The sequence below is a fragment of the Ursus arctos genome, unplaced genomic scaffold, assembly GCF_023065955.2.
Source record: "Ursus arctos isolate Adak ecotype North America unplaced genomic scaffold, UrsArc2.0 scaffold_5, whole genome shotgun sequence".
Taxonomy (NCBI): Eukaryota; Metazoa; Chordata; class Mammalia; order Carnivora; family Ursidae; genus Ursus; species Ursus arctos.
The window spans coordinates 26,111,001-26,133,408 of NW_026623067.1; the positions used below are offsets into that span (position 1 = coordinate 26,111,001).

General features: G+C 41.6%; 1 protein-coding gene across 3 annotated transcripts in view; it reads right to left on the reverse strand.

The window, feature by feature from the left end:
• Nucleotides 1–22,408, reverse strand: part of ALDH7A1 (aldehyde dehydrogenase 7 family member A1) — a 99,217-nt gene that overhangs the window by 16,822 nt on the left and 59,987 nt on the right. The window contains exons 19-20 of one of the 3 annotated variants that reach the window (XR_007190485.2): nucleotides 17,900–18,072; nucleotides 11,219–13,417 (exon numbers count right to left, since the gene is read on the reverse strand). The gene's annotated coding sequence lies outside the window, so the exon portion shown is untranslated. Of the gene's footprint in view, nucleotides 1–11,218; nucleotides 18,073–22,408 lie in introns of those variants that run through there. The other 2 variants (XR_008957462.1, XM_026507860.4) reach the window with 2 other exon arrangements.

Here is a 22,408-nt window from a genome sequence, read left to right on the forward strand (position 1 = left end):
CTCTGTGACTATTTAAGACACTTTCTACACAGACTCTACAACACTCCACAGCATTTCCCAGGTATTCATTTATGCAATTCTTTGGAACTGTCCCAGACACATTTTTTTCTTTAAGATTTTATTTTTAAGTAATCTACACCCAAGGTGAGGCTCAGACTCACAACCCTGAGATCCAGAGTCTCATGCCCCTTCGACTAAGCCAGCCAGGCACATTTTTTTTTGTCTTCCACAACTCATCCTAATTCATGAATTCATGGTGTCAGACTGAAAATTTTCCAACTTAAATGCGAATTTTCTCTTAGGTGGTTTTGTTTTGTGTATCCCAATAGTGAAATTCAGGTGATGCTCTCCTTGTTTATCTGTTTCTGGTGATCTAAAGGTCATGGACACTAACATGTTATAGACAGCCCAGACAATTTTGCTCTCAAGCATTTTTTTCTAAGATTTTGTTTTTAAGTAAAAATACACCAAACACAGGGCTTGAACTCACAACCCTAAGATCAAGCGTCGCATGCTCCACCGACTGAGCCAGCCCCTCCAGCATTTTCTTAAGTCCAAATCCTACACACTGGTAATAATTATACTGTCACTTGGGATCCATAACCTGATCTTCTCACAAAGGAGACCAGTGGTACAATATTCTTTTTATGTGCCTCTTTTAAGCCTATCCCTACTAATAATGATAATATTACCAGTTCTTGACTAAACCAAAAAATTAAAGACATTAAATGAAGCATCTTTTACCATGAGTTTCTACCATCCTTTGTTTTTTCCATATGCTAAGCTTTACCAAAGCAATCTACAGATACAATGCAATCCCCATCAAAATTCCAATGCCATTTTTCACAGAAACAGAACAGTCCTAACATTTGCATGGAATCACAAAAAAACCAAATAGCCAAACAAAGCGTCCTGAGAAAAAACAAAGATGGAAGCATCATGCTCCCTGATTTCAAACCATATTATGAAACTATAGTAATCAACACAGTATGGTATCAGAATAAAAAGAGACATATAGGGGCGCCTGGGTGGCACAGCGGTTAAGCGTCTGCCTTCGGCTCAGGGCGCGATCCCGGCATTATGGGATCGAGCCCCACATCAGGCTCCTCTGCTATGAGCCTGCTTCTTCCTCTCCCACTCCCCCTGCTTGTGTTCCCTCTCTCGCTGGCTGTCTCTATCTCTGTCAAATAAATAAATAAAAATCTTTAAAAAAAAAAATCTGTTAAAACAAAAGAGACATATAGATGAATGGAAAAGTATAGAGAGCCCCAAAATAAACCCACACATATATGGTCAACTAATATACGACAAAGGAGCCAAAAATTTATCATGAAAAAAGCACAGTGTTTTCAATAAATGGTGTTGGAAAAACAGGAGAGCCACAGACAAGAGAATGGAAATGGACCTCTATTTTACACTGTACACAAAAATCAACTCAAAATGGATTAAAGACTTGAATGTAGGACCTGAAACCATAAAATTTCCAGAGGAAAACATAGGTGGTGTGCTCCCTGACACTGGTCTTGGCAATGATTTTTAGGATCTGACATCAAATAGAAATACCATAAAAGACAAAATAAACAAGTGGACTCCATCAAACTAAAAAGCGTCTACACAGCAAAGGGAACCATCAACAAAATGAAAAGGCAACCTACTGAATAAGAGAAAATATTTGCTAATCATGTGTCTGAGAAGGGATTAATATCCAAAATATATAAACTCACACAAACTGAAGAGCATACAAACAATGTGATTAAAAGATGGGCAAAGAACTGAACAGACATGTTTACAAAGATACAGATAACCAACCGGTATGTGAAAAGATTCTCAATATCACTCATCATCAGGGAAATGCAAATCAATACCACAATCAGATATCACCTCCACCTGTTAGAATGGCCATTATCAAAAGGACAAGAAATAGTAAAAGCTGGCTAGGGCACAGAGAAGAGGCAGCCCTCCTACACTGGTGGTAACAATGTAAACTGGTGCCACCACTGTAGAAAACCCATGAAGGTTCCTCAAAAAATTAAAAAGAGAGCTCCCATAGGATCCAGTAACTCCACTGCTGTATATTTATCCAATAAAACCCAAAAACACTAATTCAAAAAACATATATGCACTCCCATGTTAATGGGACACTGCCGCATTATTTACAACAGCCAAGATATGGAAACAACCTAAGTGTATACTGAAGGATGAATGGATAAAGAAATGCGGTGTATATGTACAATGAAACATTATTATATGACATTAAATATCTATTATTCCATTGAATATGTGTATTAGTCCATAAAAAAAATTAAATCTTGGGAGTTCCAATCCAAGAAGGCAGTGTAAGAACACCCTCAACTCACCTCCACGACGGACACACCAAATCTGCACCTATTTATAGATCAGTTTCTCCTGAAGAACTAAGTGCTAACTGAACAGCTGCCACTCACCAAAAGATGGAGAAACCACACAGAGAATGGTGAGAGATGGGGACATGGTTACAAAGGGAAGCCACCCTTGATGATGCAAACTGCAGGGCGGAGGGACAGTGGAGAGGGACCCTGAGCAGATTCAACACTGGAGGACTGGGGGGGGGGGGGGAGCCACAGTTTGTAAGAGCAACATAAAAGACCCAGCCCTACAACCCTACCAAACAGCAGGGGAGCTGCTGGACTGTCTGCAGGTCAAAGGGGCTGGTGAGCACCACAGTTATGTTCCTCTCCGCCCTGATGGAATGGGCAGGAGCAGAGTATGGGCACCCTAGTCGGCCTGCTGCCCCACTGGGTGCCTGGCCCCTAATGCACACCAGCCTCGGCATGGTGCACAACAGGACACCCGGGGTCGGTGCTCACTATAGCTCCAGCCATCTCACCAAGGTCACACAGGCGCAAAGCACCCCAGAAGACTCTGGGCCCACACTACTTTGGCTCCAAACAACTCGCAGGGGGCGTGGAGCACCCCAGAATACCCTGGCTTTTACCCAGTTCAACTTCAGCTGGCCTCCCGGATGCCCTCAGCACACAGCCTGGAACTAACTCAGCCCACACGCACTTCAGCTTCAGCCGTCCTTCCGGGGCGCCCTCAAAGCAGAGAGCCTGAGGACCCCACAGCCTGCACCCACTGCAGCTTTAGCTGTCCTGGATAGGTATCCTCTGCACAGAGAGCCCTGGCACTGCCCCAGCCCGTGTGCACATCAGCTCTGGCCATCCCACCAGGGCAGTGCTAGTACAAAGTGTCCCAGGACTCCCAGTCCATACCAGTCACAGCCCTAGCCAGCCAACCACAGTTAGTGGGCACACACAGTCTCCACAGGGATGACCACACACGAGGTCATTCCTTCAAGTTTAGGAGAAGTAGTTGTTCCACATAATTCAGAGAAACAAAGAAATTCAAACAAAATGAGAGAGGAATGTGCTCCAAATGAAAGAACAAGGCAAAACCTCAGAAAAAGAACTAAATGAAACAAGATAACCAATCTACATGATAAAGAGTTCAAAATAATGGTTATAAAGATCCTCACTAGAGAGGAGAGTGGATGAACTCGGTGAGAACTGCAACGAACAGAAAATACATCAAAGAACCAGTCAGAACTGAAGAATACAACAACTGAAATGAAAATACACTAGAGGGAATCAACAGTGGATTAGAGGACACAGAAGAACAGATCAGCAAGTGGAAGACAGGGTAATGCAAGCATCCCAGATGAAATGCAAAAGGAAAAAAGAATTTTTTAAAATGATTAGGTTATGGGATATCTCAGATAACATCCATATCTTGGATATCTGGGAGCAAACATTTGCGTTACAGAGATCCACGAGAAGAGACAGAAAGGTGGGACAGAAAACGCAGTTGAAAAAATAACAGCTAAAAACATCCTTAACCAGGGAAAGTAAACAGGTATCCAGGTTCAGGACGCACAAGGAGTTCCCAACAAGCTGAACTCAAGGGCATCCACACCACAACATATAATAATTACAATGTCAAAGAGGGGCTCCCGAGTGACTCAGTCAGTTAAGTGTTCAACTCTTGATTTCAGCTTAGGTAATATCTCGGGATCATGGGATCAAGCCCTGCATCAGGCTCCACGCTCACAGGGAATCTGCCAGAGACTCTCTCTCCCTCTTCCTTTGCCTCTCCCCCACTCTCTCTCTAAAATAAATAAATAAATCTTCAAAGTAAAATAAAATGTCAAAGATTGAAGATAAAAAGAGAATTATAAAAGCAGCAAGAGAGAAGCAACTATTTATGTACAAGGGAAACCCCATAAGGCTATCAGCTGATGTTGCAACAGAAACTTGGGGGATCAGAAGAGAGCGATAATGATATATTCAAAGTGCTGAAAGGAAGAAACCACAACCAAAAATACTCTACCTGGCAAGATTATCATTCACAATGTAAGGAGAAATACAGTGTTTCCCAGAAAAGATAAGTTAAAGGAGCTCATCACCACTAAACTGGCCTTATAAGAAATGTTAAAGGAACTTGTTTAAGTGGAAAAGAAAAGACCATGTTTAGAAGAAAATTATGAAAGGAAAAAATTTCATGAGTAAAAGCAAACACACAGTAATAGACCAATCACTTATAAGGCCAGTATGATGGTTAAAAGACAAAAGTAGTAAAATCAAATATATCTTAAAAAAATTAAGGGGATTCATAAAATAAAAGATGTAAAATATGGGGGATGGGGAGTATAAATGAAGTTCTTCAGAACATGTCTGGGGGTACCTGGGTGGGTCAGTCAGTTGGGTCCAACTCTTGATTTTGGCTCAGGTCATGATCTCAGAGTCATGAGATTGAGCCCCATGTTGTAGACTGAACTCCACGTGAGCCTGCTTGAGATTGTCTCTCTCCCTCTCCCTCTGCCCCTCCCCACTCACGTACCCCTCTCTCTCTCTCTCATTAAAAAAAAAAAAGAATGTGTCTGAATTTAAGTGACCATCAACTTGATATAGACTGTTATATGCCTGAGATGTTATATATGAACTTCATGGTAACCACAAACCAAAGACCTATAATATACACACACACACAGACACACAAAGAAAGCCAAGCATAACAAAACAAAGTTGATCACAAGGAAAGAGAGCAAGAGAAGAAAGGAACAGAGAAGAACCACAAAAGCAACCAGAAAACAATTAACAAAATGGCCATAATACCTATCAATAATTACTTTAAACGTAAATGGTTTAAGTGCTCCAATTAAAAGACCTAGTGTAATGAAATACAAAAAAAAAGACCTACCTACATGCTGCCTACAAGAAATGAACTTCAGACCTAAAGACACATACGGACCGAAAGTGAAGGGATGGAAGAAAATATTCCATACAAATGGAAGAAGAAAAAAAAAAGTTAGGAAAGCAATACTTGTATCAGATGAGATAGATTTACAAATGCTGTAATAAAAGACAAAGAAGGGTATTACATAATGATAAAGGGATCATTCTAACAAGAGGATAAAACAATTATGAATATCTATACACCCAACAATGGAACACCTAAATACATAAATAATAAGAGACATAAAGGGAGACATTGACAGTAATACAGTAATAGTAGGGGACTTTAACATCCTGTTTACATCAATGGATAGATTATCCAGGAAGAAAATCAGTTACAAAACAGTGTCTCTATACAACACATTAAGCCAGATAAACTGAACAGATATATACAGAACATTCCTTCCCAAATCAACAGAATATACACTCTTTTCAAGTGTATATGGAACATTCTCCAGGACAGATCAGCCTAAGTCTCAATAAATTTAATGAGACTGAAATAATATCAGGCATTTTTTTCTGACCACAACATTATGAAACTAGAAATGAATTACAAGAAAAAATGGAAACTAGAAAAAAACCCACAAACACATGGAGGCTAAATAACATGCTGTTAAATGACTAATGGATCAATAAAGAAATTAAAGAGGAAATAAAATACATGGACAGAAATGAAAACACAATGGTCCAAAATCTTGGGGGCACAGCTAAAGCAGTTCTAAGAGGGAAACTTACAACAATAGAGGCCTTTCTCAAGAAACAAAAAAAGTCTCAACCAATCTAGCCTCACATGTAAAAAAGGAAGAACAAAAAAAGCACAAAGTTAGTAGAAGAAAGGAAATAATAAAGATTAGAGTAGAATAAAGGACACAGACACTAAAAAAACAATAGAAAAGATCAATGAAACCAAGAGCTAGTTCTTTGAAAACTACTATGAAAAATTATATGCCAACAAATTGGACAACCTAGAAGAGACAGATAAATTCCTAGAAACATACCATCTTTTAAAATTGAATCTGGAAGAAATAGAAAATCTGAACAGACCAATTTCTAGTAATGAAATTGAACCAGGAATCAAAAAACTCCCAACAAATAAAAGTCCAGGACCAGATGGATTCACAGGTGAATTCTACCAAACATTTAAAGAAGAGCTAACAGCATTCTCAACCTATTCCAAAATACAGAAGAGGAAGGAAAGCTTTCAAATACATTATAAGAAGACAGCATTACCTTCATACCAAAACCAAAAACACTACAAAAACAGAAAACTACGAGCCAAAATTCCTGATGATAGACGCAAAAATCTTCAACAAAATATTAGCAAACTGCATAAAACAATACATTAGAAGTATCATTCACACAATCAAGTGAGATTTATTCTGGCGATGTAAGGATAGTTCACTATCTGTAAATCAATCAATAGGATATGCCACATTAACAAAATGAAGGACAGAAATCATATGAGCGTTTCAACAAATGCAGACAAGGCATTTGACAAAAATCTGACATCATTCATGACAAAAAAAAAAAAAAAACTCTCAAAAAGTTGGGTTTTGAGGAAACATACCTCAACAACAAAAAAGTCGACATATATGAAAAACCCACAACTAACATCATACTCAGTGATGAAAAACTGAGAGCTTTTCCCCTAAGGTCAGGAGTAAGACAAGGATACCCACTTCACCACTTCTATTCAACATAGTACTGGAAGTCCAAGCCACAGCAATCAGAAAAGATAAAGAAATAAAAGGAATCCACATTGGTAAAGAAGAAGTAAAGTGTCATTATTTTCAGGTGACATGATACTATACACAGAAAACCCTAAACATTCAACCAAAAAACTGCTAACAGTAAATTTAGTAAAGTTGTAGAGTACAAAATCAATATACAGAAATCTGTTGCATTTCTATACACTAATAATGAAGCAGTGAAAGAAAAATTAAGAAAACAATTACATTTAAAATTATACCAACAAGAATAAAATACCTGGGAATAAACTTAAGCACACAGGTGAAAGCCTTCTACTCTGAAAATTATAAAACACTGATGAGAGAAATTAAAGACAACATAAACAAATGGAAAGATATCCCATGCTCATGGACTGGAAGAATTAATACTGTTAAAATGTCAATACTACCCAAAGCTATCTACATATTCAAGCCAATCCCTATCAAAATACTACCAGCATTTTTCTCAGAACTAGAACAATCCTAAAATTTGTATGGAACCACAAAAGAACCCACATACATAATCAAATCAACATTGAGAAAGAACAACAAAACTGGAGGTATCATAATTCCAAACTTCAGGATTATTATAGTACTATAATTATCAAAACAGTATGGCACAGGAACAAAAATAGACACATAGAGCAATGGAACAGAATAGACAGCCCAGAAATAAACATACACTTACATGGTCAATTAACCTATGATTAAAGTGGCCAGAATATACAATGGGGAAAAGATGGTCTCTTCAATAAATGGTGCTGGGAAAACTAGATGGCTACACATGAAAGAATAAAACTAGATCACTTTCTAACACCATACACAAAAATAAACTCAAAATAGATGAAAGACGTAAACGTGAGACTTAAAGCCATAAAATTCCTAGAAGTAAATAGCAGTCAATAATCTCTTTGGCACTGATCTTAGCAACATGTTTCTAGATAATGGCTCCTCGGGCAAGGGAAACAAGCAAAAACAAACTATTGGGACTACATCAACATAAAAAGCGTTTGTTCAGTGAAGGAAACCAGCAAAAAAACAAAAAGGCAACCTACTGAACGGAAGAAGCTATTTGCAAATGACATACTGGATAAAGGGTCGATGTCCAAAATACATAAAGAACTTACACAACTCAACACCAAAAACTCCCACGTAACCTGATCAAAAATGAGCAAGGACCTGAAAAGACATTTTTCTAAAGATGTACAAACATCCAACGGACACATGAGAAGATGTCTAATCATCATTAATAATCAGGGAATTACCAATCAAAACCACAATGAGGTATCACTTGACACCTGTCAGAATGGCTACTATTAAAACCACAAGAGACAACAAGTGTTGGTGAGGATGTGGAGGAAAGGGAACCCTCATGCACTGTTGCTGGGAATATAAATTGGGGCAGCCACGACAGAATAGTAGGGAAGTTCCTTAAAAAAAAGAAAATTAAAAATAGACGTATACATTCCAGCAAATTCCACTACTATTTACCCAAAGAAAACTGAAACACTAATTTGAAAAGATACATGCACCCCTATGTTTATTGCAGCGCTATTTACAACAGCCAAGACAGGGAAGCCACCCAAGTGATCACTGATAGATGAATGGATAAAGAACATGGATGGCCCTAGATGGTATGGTGCTAAGTGAAGTACGTCAGAGAAAGACAAATACTATGATTTTACTTACATGTGGAATCTAAAAAACAAAATACATCAACAAAAGAAGCAGAAAGAAACCCACAGGACAAAATGGTGGTTGCCAAAGAGGGGAGGTATGGGGAGATGAGCAAAAAAGAGTGAAGGGGAGTGGGAAGTACAGACTTCTAGGTATGGAATGAGTAAACCACAGGGAGGAGACGTACAGCACAGGGTATGAAGTCAACAGCATGGTAATGCCATTGTATGGTGACAGATGGCAGCGACACCCGTGGTGAGCACAGCCGAATTTACAGCGTCTGCTTTTCACCTCCTAGATAGCTGTTACAGGTCTAATTCTACCTTGTAGGGAAGTATTTCCTCAAAGAACAGTTTATTTTTTTTCCCTCCAAGAACATTTTAAAAAGCAGCAAAGAGATGTTTGATGTTCAACTGCTTAGTGAAAAAATGTGGGTGCAAAATCACATGACAACATCTAAGTAAAAATATTCAGCCATATGGACAAATCCTTGGAAGGGAATACCAAGTCATGAAAATACTTGCTTTTGTTAAGAAGATGAAATTGTCCATTGCAGAACAGTTATTTGATAATTAAAGAAGATAATTTTTTAAACGCCAAGATGTTTCCTAACTTGAAAAAAGCACAGATCTGACAGTTGTCACTGGTTCTTATAGTTTCTCTTATTTCTTTATGTTTCTAACCACTTTATATAGTCTGTCTTCTCACACATACACACACACTGTTCACCTTATCAATAATCCCAAGTATGTGGTAATGAAAAGTGGGAGGGGAAGATGGCCCTTGCTTGCCATACACAAAACCACTATCTCAATGGGTCTTGGTGTCTTTAAAAATAACATATATATATATATATATATACACAAACCTAGTTTTTGTTTACTATAAACAAAACTGCTATGAATATTCTTGTACAAGCCTCCATACGGGTGTGTGTGTGTGTGTGTGTGTGTATATATATATACATATATACACATACCTCCAGAAAGTCACTTTCACTGTTCTTTCCGAAATTGATGATAAAAACCCTTCTGAGACACAAAAGTGACAGAGTATGTCATACAGGGAAGCATGCCTATCCCTCTGTCCTGCTGCCACTGCACTGATTTGCAGACACGTTAGTATGCCCCCTTCTGTCTCTAGAAAGCCACAATCACACATTTTCCCCATTCTGTTTCTAATTGTCCTTAAGCTACATGCGCATAAATAAATTCAACCCTCTATTTTCTTCATTTTCCCTCCCCATATGATAATGGGATGACAGAAGAGCCAATAACCTCTGGACCTAAGCAACGTAGGCTCTTGTCCTCCCTCACTCTGATGCCCTGGTCAGGCAGTGATCTCATTACGCCACTGCAATTTTTCCACTTAAAGATTACGAGTGTGGACTCTATTCCTTGTTTTCTGCACGTACATGGACCACAGAAGGAAGCAACAAAATTCTTCCCCAGGACCGAAAGCTGAGCTACCCTAGCGAGAGTGCATTCCAAAGCAGCAGAAACAGGAGAGAAATAGGTTAGCTGCCGAAAGCAATGTGTGTGCAGTGTTAGCTAACCAGAATCACTGTCAAAGCACTGTAATTCGTTTTATTTCTAATTTTTAATACCTCGGTTGAGGTATAATTTATATCCAGTAAACTCTGCATGTCTAAAGTGTAGAATTTAAGTTCTGACGTAAGTACATGCTTGCAAAACCGTCACCACAATCAAGACAATAAGTGTACCCATCACCCCCAAAAGTGATTCCTTCACAATCCCCATTATGCCCCCCTCTACAACACCCATCCCCAAGCAACCACGGATCTGTGTTTGGTCTCCACATATTTGTTTTTCTTTTCTAGAATTTTATATAAATAAACCATACTGTATGTACTCTTTTGTCTGTGCTCATTCAGAATATTTTAACATTTATCAACTTTTTGCCTGTTTCAATAATTCATTCCTTTTTATTGCTGAATAATGTGTGTATGCGTATTGTTTATTTATCAGCCTGTGGATGGCTATTTGGGTTGTTTCTAGTTTTTATTTATTACAAACAAAACTGCTCTGAATATTCCTGTACAAGCCTCCATATGGGCATGCACTTTATTTCTCTTGGCTAGGCACCTAGCAGTGGAACGGCTGGGTCAGATAGAAGGTATACGCTTCACTGGTTAGGAAACTGCCAAACTCGTTCCGAAGTGCACTATCTGACATTCCCACCCGCTGTGCATGAAAGGGCCAGCTCCTGGGCATCCTCTCCGACACTTGATATGACCCGTCTCCACAACTGCGGACTTCCTATTATCCGTGTACTGTGGTACCTCGTTGCAGCTCTAATTCGCATCTTCCTAATGACTATGATGATGTACATCTTTTCACGTGTTACTTGACACCATCCGTGTATCTTCTTTGGTGAAGTCTGTTCAGATCTTCTGTCCGTTTTTATAGAACCGTTTCTTATTATTGAGCTTTGACGTTTCATTATATATTTTGGATTCAAGTCCTTTATGAGATACGTGATTTGCAACTGTTTTCTTCCAGACTGTGGTTTATCTTTTCCTTCTTTTTTTTTTTTTTAAGATTTTATTTATTTGAGAAAGAGAGAGAGCCCGTGCGCAAGCTGGGGGAGGGGCAGAGGGAGAAGAGGGAGAAGCAGACACCCCGCTGAGCAGGGAGCCCGCCTCGGGGCTCGATCCTGGGACTCTGGGATCATGACCCAAGCCAAAGGCAAACGCCCGCCTGAACCACCCAGGCACCCCTATCTTTTCCTTCTCTTAATGCCTTTTAAAGAGAGATTCTCTACCTGCCAGGGCTCTGCTCTGTGAACTCTACCCACCTGGGCCGACTCCCAGATCCATTTCAGCAGCTCGTTTCTGGCTCGGTTCTCCTCCTGCCACCACAACCTGAAAACTGTCTCCAGGCAGGGAGCCGGACCAACAACAGTAGGGCTCACCTCTCTTGTCTCCCTCCTCTCAGGCATGACTGTCCTTCATTACCTGCTTTCCAGAGTCTTTAAAACCATTGTTTCTATAATTTGTCAGGATTGTTTGGTTGTTTCAAGTGTTAAAATCAAAAACAAATGGTGACCAGCCCTGAAAATTCCCTGAGTCAACAAAACCAGTTTAGTCACACAGGCAAAGCTTAACTGAGCTTATTTTGCAAGACTAACTTCACCTGGATCATTTCTTGTATATACCTCTGAAAATCAGAGGCACAACTTGACCTGTTTCCCAAGGTTGATAAGAAATAACCACTGACCAATTCCCTATTCCTTAAGAAAATTCTAACATTATAACCAATCACTGCGAAGAAAAAACAGTCACTGCCTTCTCACCACATAACTTTAAATACTTTATAACACCTGAGCTTCATTCCATGTTTAGTCTGAGCAGGTTTCAGTCTTTTTGGTGTAGGCACAAATTTTTACTTGTAACTACTTCAGCGACACAATGGTTTTACTTCGGCCATTGCTCAACGTTTGACACTGATGAGAAGTCAAATCTCGTCCCTGTTAAGCCCATCTTGGAAAGAAATGGAAGGCCCACACCAGAGAACACCCTATCCCAAGGACGATGAAGCAGGTTTAAAGAACTGTCAACTTGGTAACAGAAAAGGGAGACAGAACACCAAGACAGCACACAGGAAGCAAACCTAGGCTCTGGGGAACAAGAGCAAAGTGGCTGAAACCATTATAAAGCTTGGACGCTCAGGAGGGGCTCCAGGGAGCTGAAGTCAGCCATCTGAGGAAGGGGCACACGGGTGGCACTCATGGCTCAGAGGGGCACAGCGAGGCTGGTTCTGCAAATGCAGGGACAACTGCAAAGTGGGTTCAGCAGCTGCCACCGTCAGGGTGAAGAAGTGAAAATGAGGTGACACTGGCACAGAAAGAAGTCAAGGTCTCAGGAGCAAACAGGAAGGAGCAGTCCCTTCTTCCAGCCTCATGGCCCTCGCTAGTGCCCCCTATTAGCTGACTCTAACGCAGAAGGGCTGGAGCCACAGAAATGGTTTCTAGAAGTTTCGACGCCAGCACCACAAAGCGGAATCTAGAAGGGCAGGCTTCGTGCTGAGGGACCACAGCTTCATGACTGGCTACTAGCCACCCGTCTGGCTCCTCAGGAGCCATGCACGCTCTTCTATGCATACATGGGCGCCTGCGCAAGAAACTCAACTGCGGGTTCGCGGCCAACAAGGCGCAACTAGACTTGACATAGAGAAGATATCCTTGCCCTTACCTGAAAATGATGCGACGCCAGGTCCCAACCTGCGCGGGGTCCGTCTCGGCGGTACGGCAACTCCGGCGAGCTGCGGGACTACCCGGCCTCCAAACAGCGCCGCCGCCGGGAGCTTCCTGCTCCCCGGTACCCAGGTGTGGGCGATTCCAAGCCTCGCAATCAAAGACTGGAAAGGGAGGGGGCCCTGGCTCTGCTCTTCGTGGGAGCACAGAGGCGCCCAGTTGCAATGCCCCCCGCACTGAGGCCGAACTTGTCCTCTTTCACCCCTTCTCCAAGGAAGAAGGGGTGCAGGCCCCAGTCACGTAGATGAGCGGGCAGCGATGCGGGCAGAGTCGGAGAGGCTGGAGGAGGAGTCTCGAGGGCCAGGAAGGCAGGAGGAGGAAGAGGAGGAAGGCCCTTTTCTCGAGGATCTGCGTCCAGCCTCAGAGCCCATCAGCCAGGGCCTGCCGCTCTGGAGGGCTACCTGGACAGGTGGCGTGCACAGGTGCTTTACGGAATTCCGTGACACATTCAGCGCCTGCCAGGTACACCTGAAGAGGGCAGAGGAAATCTTGCACCTGGGCCTCTCTAACTCCTGCCCTGAGCGGGACTGGGCCCTTCCCCAGGACTCCAGCTCCCCCACTGCCCGCCACGGCCTTGTCCCTGTTTCCTGGTCTTATCACTCCAGGGGGACATTTCTATGTGTAATTAGACCAAATGGGGGGGGGAATAATGAATTCAGAGCTCCCTTTAAACAATAATGAGTTCCTTTTAAATAATTTGAAGTAATTAATAATATTATTTTTATTAATTATTCCTCACATTTGGTCACAGCCCCATCAGAACAGTCTGTTCCTTAATGACTATATTCTAAACTTAGCCTCCAGCAAATCTTGAATAAAATATTAAAGGGAAGGATGAGAGAAACGAAAAAAAAAAAACTGTTACGATATACACATTTATGCTAATGTACCATACAGATATGTTTGTACACACACACGGCAAGAAAGAAAATATGCATAGCTGCTAGTCTTCATTTCTGTAAATAATCACAAAGATATTTTTATAACCTCCTTTAACTACCCATTTCATTTTTTCTTTGCCTTCATAAAGAACCACAGCTGTTCACTATTCTTTATGAGGTTAGGTGATCTAAATCTCTATTCTTAAAGGATCTCAATTCCCAGAACCTTTTTTTTTCCCTTCGTTTTTTGTTGTTGCTGTGTTGGTTGCCTGTTGGTTCAATGGTGTTAGTAGACCAAAATGGGTATTTGGCAGTGTTCACTTCTAGTTCAATGAAAACATGTGTCCCTGGGAACCACAACTTCCAAACCAGCAGAGCTCAACACTGGAGAGAGAAAAAGCAAGAATTCCATACATGAGTTATTGTAATAGCGAAAGGAGCCACTTCTACCTCCAACCTGCGTTGGGAGGCTATAGGAGAGACTCATGTATATGGACTTCTTCGTAGCGTCCGCTGCAAGCTCTAAGGTAAAAACCCCATGCTTTCAGGGTGTCTCTCCTAACGGGGAGCCTAACAGGGTCTTCAGTAAGGCCACACCATGGCTAATTAAGCCAGCAGCTCTGACTAATGGAGTATGTGGTAAAAAAAGAAAAAAAAAACAAACCAGTGGATTCAATGGACACTAGCCCTCTGCTGAAAGTCTTTTGCTGAAAATGAGCTGAAATGAGCTTCCCAATCAGAAGTGTTATGGTGTGGAACCACCCTGACAGTGAATAAAGCAGAACCATTATGGGAAAGGAAGGCAGGTCAATATTGAGAACACCTATCTATTCCAAAGAAGACAAATCGCTTTGCCCTCTGTGCGGGAAGAGATCCAGATGAAGAAGAGTTTTGCCAGCAAGGGGCTGGCTGGTCTGCAGGGGAACGAGGTTATATCCAACGCTGGTGCCAGGCTAGGTCTGCAGCGTGTCAACCACGGTGAAGGAAAGTTCGTGTAACTGAACCCAGAAAAAAAACTTAACGATATCAATATTCTCTGTTTCTAAAGATTAAAATTTGAATGTGTTATTTTAGATTGAACACAGGATAAGGATTCTAGCCCTCAGAGCTACCCTTCCAAAAAAAAAAAAAAAAAAGATTTACAGGCTCCAGTCGGCCTCCCCATCGGCATTGGACTTGTTAAAATGCCATTTATTAAGTGAAAGCTCAGTTAGGAAGCCAGTCAGAGCCAGTCGGCTGGCAGGGGAGGGGTGTGAAGGAATTTCCTAGATTGCTCGGCATTCAATAGTTCTATAGACTTCAGGAGAGCACAGCAGTGAATGAACAATTGCATTTCTTCCACTACACATCCCCGCATTTTTAAGGCTGTAGCAGATTTCCGTTCAAGGGTTAAACTCACCCACGGGTAATTAAGATATTTCGTGCTACACTAAGAACTAAGAACAACAGTCACATGATAACGCTGGGGCTCTGACACGGCTGATCCGTGTCACGTTGCGTGGAGTCTGTGATGTGCTGTCAGCTTTACCGACAAGCATATTGTGACCCAATTTGTTTGCCAGGCAGTTGTTCCAGAGAGGTCGTTTACTGACAGAAGAAAATTGAAGGCAGAGTACTGATTGGACCATCAAAGCCGAGTGTCTGCTCAAGTCAATAAAATGCTGTGTAAATCCAGGAGGCACCATGGAGTGAAGAAAATGAAATAACGAGGAAGAGGGATTAACTCACAAGGAAATGCGAGGTGATTTCTACCTGCCTTGCCCTGTCCAACACTGATCTAGTGGGCTCGACCCCGTCAAGGCATCCCCGCCCAGCGGCTCAGGGACAGACTCCTACCGGCAGTCTTGGTAAAAAGAAGTCAATCAAGCTTTGGGTCAGCATACACCTCCTTTTGCTGCCACTGTTTAACTCTTGAAGAACCTTCAGCGAGATTTTCAATTGTATTTTACATCCTTTTGCATGCTTAAGGAGCCGTGTATGATTTTCAGGCTTTCCTCGAACACTATTTTCTGTGATGCCGCCACAAAATCCAGCGTAAGGCCGGTCTGTCTTGAAGGCCTGTGACCCTACTGCACCAATGGACTTGTGAATGATGTTTCGGAAGAAAGTAACACTACGAATAGACTTTCTGAGGGGCCTGAGCCCCCTCCAGGTTCCTGAGTTTTTCCCCTTGTACTTTCAAGGTCAGGAATAATTCGTTTCCAAGAATAAACAATGTGAAAACAGGTCTGTAACAACTGTAAACCTTCTCAAGCAATGGAATCGTTTCTCCTTTTACGGGGCAGAATGTGAAATTAGGTAGGAATCCAAATCCCATGCCAAGTTGCCCTCTCCCGAAGATGATTCTTTGCAACATAGCCTCTCCTGACTTAGCCAGGGAAGGAAAGAACATGACTGGGTCCAATCAGAACTGAAGTCTCCCCCACCCCCCAGAAAAGAGAACTGAAGTCACCCATTTTTACATGGAGCCCAAGGGTAGGTTAGAAGTTTTAAATACCACCTGTGGAAATGGTGGTGAACAGGAAGTAAGGGAACCTGAAAAGCCCCTGAACCTATAAAAGGGCACAGACGTACAATACGGTGACGACATTAAGGAAGCTGCGTTAGCATTCAGATGAGAACCCGTGATGGCTTGAATAGATTTGTGTGAAAGGCTGTCTGTCAGCTTCCTATCTGGTTCCGTTCCAAGTAAATATTCCCATGTTACCACACCTGCTACTGAGGTGAACACAAAGAACCAGGAACACGGTCTTCCTGGAAAAAGAGGAGGTGCATCTCTATCTAAATCAATATTTTTACAGTCTTTTGTTTGGGTACCATCAGGCTTTTTACAAATGAAAGACTTCCTGGCATGTGGGTAAATATTAATAGATCAACCCGTGACGTTTCTAAAGGACAAAACATGTTGCTCCCATCCTCTGCTTCCAACTTCACACACAGCACCTGAGATGCTGAGGTTAAATAATTTTCTGGTGGCCAAGCAGCCAGCACTGAGCAAAGGGGACTTGCTGTAGAAGGTTTTGCTTCCTTTCAAATCTGGGAGCTTATCATGTGGATGTTTTTGTTCACACACACCTGTACTGGTCTGAGGAGGTGAATGGGTGCAAGTTAGCGCTCCCTCCCAGGAATATGGTTTTCATTACAGAGCTAGGATCCTATGAACACTTTATTTCACGTTTGATGGTATTATTTATATTTGTTACTTGACACTACTAATGAACACACCCCCAAACAGTATAACTAGACACTGTTAATTCCCTGATGAGACCCTAATTGAGTCAGCGGGGACACAAACACTGCCCCAGGTTGAAACACTTGGAAGCATTAGCTGCTCATTTTCCTAGAAATTAAGTTGCATCTACCTTTCAAGCTGTCATGGGGACCCTGTTCCCTAACTTTGTCTCGCCCTGGAGAAAACACAGGCCTGCCTCAACACACCTTCCGGAATTTGATGAAGCTGAAACCATGGGCCTCACTCTGAGGAGGAGTTTCTTGATTTGGCTTCCAGTCAGTAACTATGCACTTTCCTAGGCATTAACTCACATTAACTCACATGATGCTGATTTTAACAGCATCGGCCCCCCCACCCCCACCCCAAAACAGCGCAGTCCAAGGAATGCCTACGACAGAACCCTTGGGAGGAAGATGTTCGCTGAAACAGATCCTGAGATCTTTATCAAAGCTCCTGAAATTTCTAGAGCTGGGAGTGGGAATCCAGCGTCACTCACTTACTCCAGTCATATATTAAAGCCAAACTGACCCTGGTTGGACACCATGAGGTGAAGGTGCATTCGATGCAAGCAAAATCCAAGTCCAGGGGCTCTAAGCAGTAGGAAACGGCAGCCAATGTTGCATTCAGCTCAGGTCATCCCACATTCCTATTCGGGGCTGAGGATGTGACCTAGGACTTGCCTTTACGGTTACCCAACACACTGGTTATGCCTATTGCTGATTTATTTATGGCAAGACAGATATCTAAACCACCATCAGTACAGAGCAGGAAAAAAAATGTTCACTGAGGGATGTCAGAGGACAACTCAAACCACAGATTTCCCTGATGTAAACTCACTAGCGCACGTCGCAAGCAGAGCCTGAGCGGAGAGCGTCTCCAGAGGTAAGGAGAGGTTTGTGCTTCCAAACCAAAGGAAGAGGTCCTCGAAATACCACGTGGTTGGCTCCCAGGATGGGGAGCCTCTCAGGGCCTAGTGGGTGAATCCCATCAATTTGTGGTCCTTTGTCCGCCTGAGGAAATACAAATACAGTGGTGGTGAAGTTTAAAATTAAATATGCTACATCGGCATCAAGGACATTTCTTGGTGTATGGAAGTGTGAGGAATCCCGAGACGCGTGCTCTTCTGAACAGAAATGAGAACGCATGGAAACAGGAAATCAGCCTCACAACAGGGAGGGGCCTCAGAGAAAAAGGACTCAAACTTTTCTGACTGCTCTCCATCTGAGGGGACTAAGACCCCCACAGCCTGCCCACCTCCGCCTTTCCAACTTCCCATGGGGGAAAAAAGCTTGGTAACGAATGAAGAGAAGAACAAATCAGTCAAAATGGTAATAATGGAACAATTACGCAAGACAATTACCAAAAGAAAACCATAATGATGATTTTACAAATGCACCATTTAATACAAAAATATCAACATCTCCAGATCACGGCCATCATTCACAGCATGATGCTTCTGAGAGTAAAAGGTGGTTTCACCAGGACAGAGGGTGTAAACGGCAACTGTCCCAGGACATCCAGGACTTATCATCACCCAAGTGATCACACACCAACATATCCTTCCAGAAAAGTAGGGGTATTCCCAGTATCCGGTACTTACTCGGTAGAGACGCTGCAACATCATTGGTGGTAAAATACTGCAAGTAAAGCCTTGGAATTCTCTAGCAATAGGTTGATTCTAGTGCCCATTCATATGACAGTTTTGGTCTTCTTGCACCTTAGAGATTTGTCAACCTGACTTCACTCCATGAGGGTCCATATCTGCAGCTCTCATCTCTCATGTCATTTGGTTCCAAATATTTCTTATATTTTTTTTGAGTTCTTTTTATTTTATTTTTTATTTTTAAGTTTCTTTTTTCCTTCCAAATTTTTATTTAAAGTCTAGTTAGTTAACATGGAGTGTAATATTGGTTTCTGGAGTAGAATTCACTGATTCATCACTTACATACAACACCTGGTGCTCAACACGACAAGTGCCTTCCTTAATGCCCATCACCCATCTAGCCCATCCCCCACCTACCTCCCTCCATCAACCCTCTGTTTGTTCTCTATTGTTAAGAGTCTCTCACAGTTTGCCTCCCAGTCTCTTTTCGTCTGTTTTGTTTCCTAAAATCCACACGGGAGTGAAATCATACGGTATCTGTCTTTCTTTAAATTTGAGTTCTTTTTAAACCTAAGATTTATTTAGTAATGTTACTTGGTTTCCAACATATGAGATGTTTAAGCTATTCTTCTGTTACTGATTTCTAATTGTACTGACAAGTATGGTCAGATAACATACTCTGGATGATATTGTTCCTTCTCGAATTTATTAAAGTACCCTATATGGCATAGTGTATTATATTAGAATTTGCCATAGAAACAGAACCGATAGGATATATCGAGATATATAAGTAGAAAGTAATTAGAGGAACTGGCTCATGCAATTATAGAGGCTGTGAAGTCTCATACTATGCCATCTCCAAGCTGGAAAACGAAAAAAGCCCGAGGTATACTTCAGTCTGAGTTTAAAAGCCTGGGAATATGGAGCTCTGATGTCCAAGGGCAGGAGAAGATGGCTACCACAGCTCAAAAACAGAGCACAACTTTGCCCCTTCTCCCCCTTTTTGTTCTATTTGGCCCCACAGGGTTGGATGTCTACCCACACTGGTGAAGGCGATCTTCACTTGAAGCTACTGACTCAAATGCTAACCTCTTCCTAAGACACCATCACGGACACACTCAGGTATCTGGGCAGCTCTTAACCCATTCAGACTGACACATAAAATTAACCATTACATGTGTGGTTTGTTGTGTTTTTCTTTAGTATTAGCTTCGCTCTAAAAGAATGCCTTTTCTTGTTTGATAGGTTTACTGTCCCCATTTTTTACTTCTTTGTGGTACTTGTGTTGCCAGTTCTGGGTCCTGGACACCACTGTCCTCATCAGTTTCCTCAAAAGATCCAATGTAAGTTCCTAATATACAGATTTACCTGTGATGTGAGAAGTCCAGGGGAGAGAATTATCATACACCATTCAGCCTTGGGCTATCACTGCTCTCCCACCTGCCCCCTCTCAACCGCTCCGAGTCTGCCTTTTGCCAAGGTCCTTGCTCGCACCATGTGACCTTCGCAGGAAGCAGCCCCTCCAGCCAGCCAGGGTCCCCAGCCTACAGGCCTACCTTCTGTCCCCGAGGGGGCTTTTCCATGCACTGCCTCCAGAGATGAAGCCCTCCCTACAAAGGATTTGCTTACCAGCTGCAAAGGGAGTAAGACTGTCTTCACAGATTGCGCCAAGGGATGGTGACTCTAAATATCCCATTTGTATGTGAACTTGAGAACTTAGTTCTCAAACAGACCCAAAGAGATTACAATATGCCATCCCAAAATATGTCATTTGGACATAAGAATCATTTTGAGCTGAAGGCTGGGTCCCTGAAATCCCTTATCTACTTAAAAGCGGAGCTTCCCAAAAGAACTCAGTTTGTCATTAATACCCTCCCTGAGAAGATCTCTGAATTATCACACCCAAACAGGCATTGTCACAGAATAGCACATCTCTATCTAGTTTCCTAAGGGCCTCTTTATCTTTCCAGAAAGTCATTTGCCAGAACTGCCTTTTCTCCCACTCCTTTTTTCCTACTAAGTTAGGTACATAAGACTCCAGTCTAACTGCTTCTTTGGGGTTTTCATTTCTTTTCTGTCAAGTCTTTCATACATGTAAAATTACTAACATAGTATATTATAATTAATTATAATATAATTATAATTATGTTATATGTTATGATTATATATCATTAATATCTATTTTTTTTTCTCTTGTTAATCTGCTCTTTGCCAATTTCATTCACATACCACAGTTACTGAAACTAAGAGGGTAGAGGAAAAATTTTCCTTCCTCTTAAATATCAGGTAAAGTCCATAAAAATTTGTGTTCATCCATTAGCATGACAATAAGAATTTTCCATTTTTAGATCAGACCCGGCCCAGCCAAAGGACCTCGATATTCTTGATATTCCCAGGAGTTCTGGGAGAAGAGATGCACCCATGAACAAATCATTCCCAAACCTGGTGACTTGTGAGTTCAAAGGCAAAGTTATCAAGTGTTCAGAGTATGGATTCTGGAACCCAAATCTCTAGACTCAAAATTTTTCTCCCGCTTACTAATAGTGAGGTTTGGCCAAGTTCCCTATCTTTCTAAGCATTAGTCACATCACCTGCAATGGGGATAATGACTCACAATTCTGTGAATTTGTGGGGAGGAGTCAAGGAGATAATGAGCACAATGATGCAGTAATAGTGTCACCAAGTACTCGGGGCTGATGTGCTGACGGCATAATGGGAAGAGAACCGAAGCCTCACCTACCAGGAATGCTGTTCATATACTTCTCCCTTTTTTATTTTGTAACTTGTTTAAGGATCGCTTGTCTCAGAGATAAGCACTGTCATAAATGAATGGAATTAACAACAAATATGCAGTTTCTCCTTATGAGGGACAAATCATATGAACATTCCTCCTCATACAATAGTAACAGGAACTTGTTACGCAGCCCTTTTTTATACAATTTGCCTTCAAGCTACAAAAAAAAAAATTGGTTAAAAAAATGGAGGCACATATTAGTATTACCATTTTACAGACGAGGAAGGCAAAGTCCAAGCTAAGGGACTTGCCCAAGGGATTAAACTGCAGAGAAAAGCACTAGAATCAGGTTTTCTAATTCAAAATCCCAGCCTCTTCTTACCACACTCTATGCCTTAGGAATGTGTTCTAAATCCAGAGTATAATACTAAGAAAAATCTCATCATTAGTAGGGAAAAAAACTCCAAAGACACCCCAAAATAATCACAGACTACATGTTATGTCACATCTCATTAACCATCAAACATATCACAGACTATTAATGGACAAGATGAATACACCCATTCTTTAACTCAGTTTGCAATTTTGTTAAATATAACAAAAGCTCAAGAATTTACATTTTGCCTCAGGTTATGCAAACCTTCCCCAGAAACTTTGAAATATATTTGATTTTGATCTTGTTGGAACAACTTGCCTTTGCTTAAGAGCAGAATGTTTTGCTCAATTGCCTTTCAAAACCCGTTTAGCACTATGATCCTAAGACTTCGTGGAGACATGAAGTTTAGGTTCAATTGTAGGACCAGTATTTGTGATTGTAAGGGCCAGAGGCAGGCTGCCCCAATAGGTACTCCCCTGGCATATCGTTTTATTTTATTTTTTTTTTAAAGATTTTATTTATTTATTTGACAGAGATAGAGACAGCCAGCGAGAGAGGGAACACAAGCAGGGGGAGTGGGAGAGGAAGAAGCAGGCTCACAGCAGAGGAGCCTGATGTGGGGCTCAATCCCAT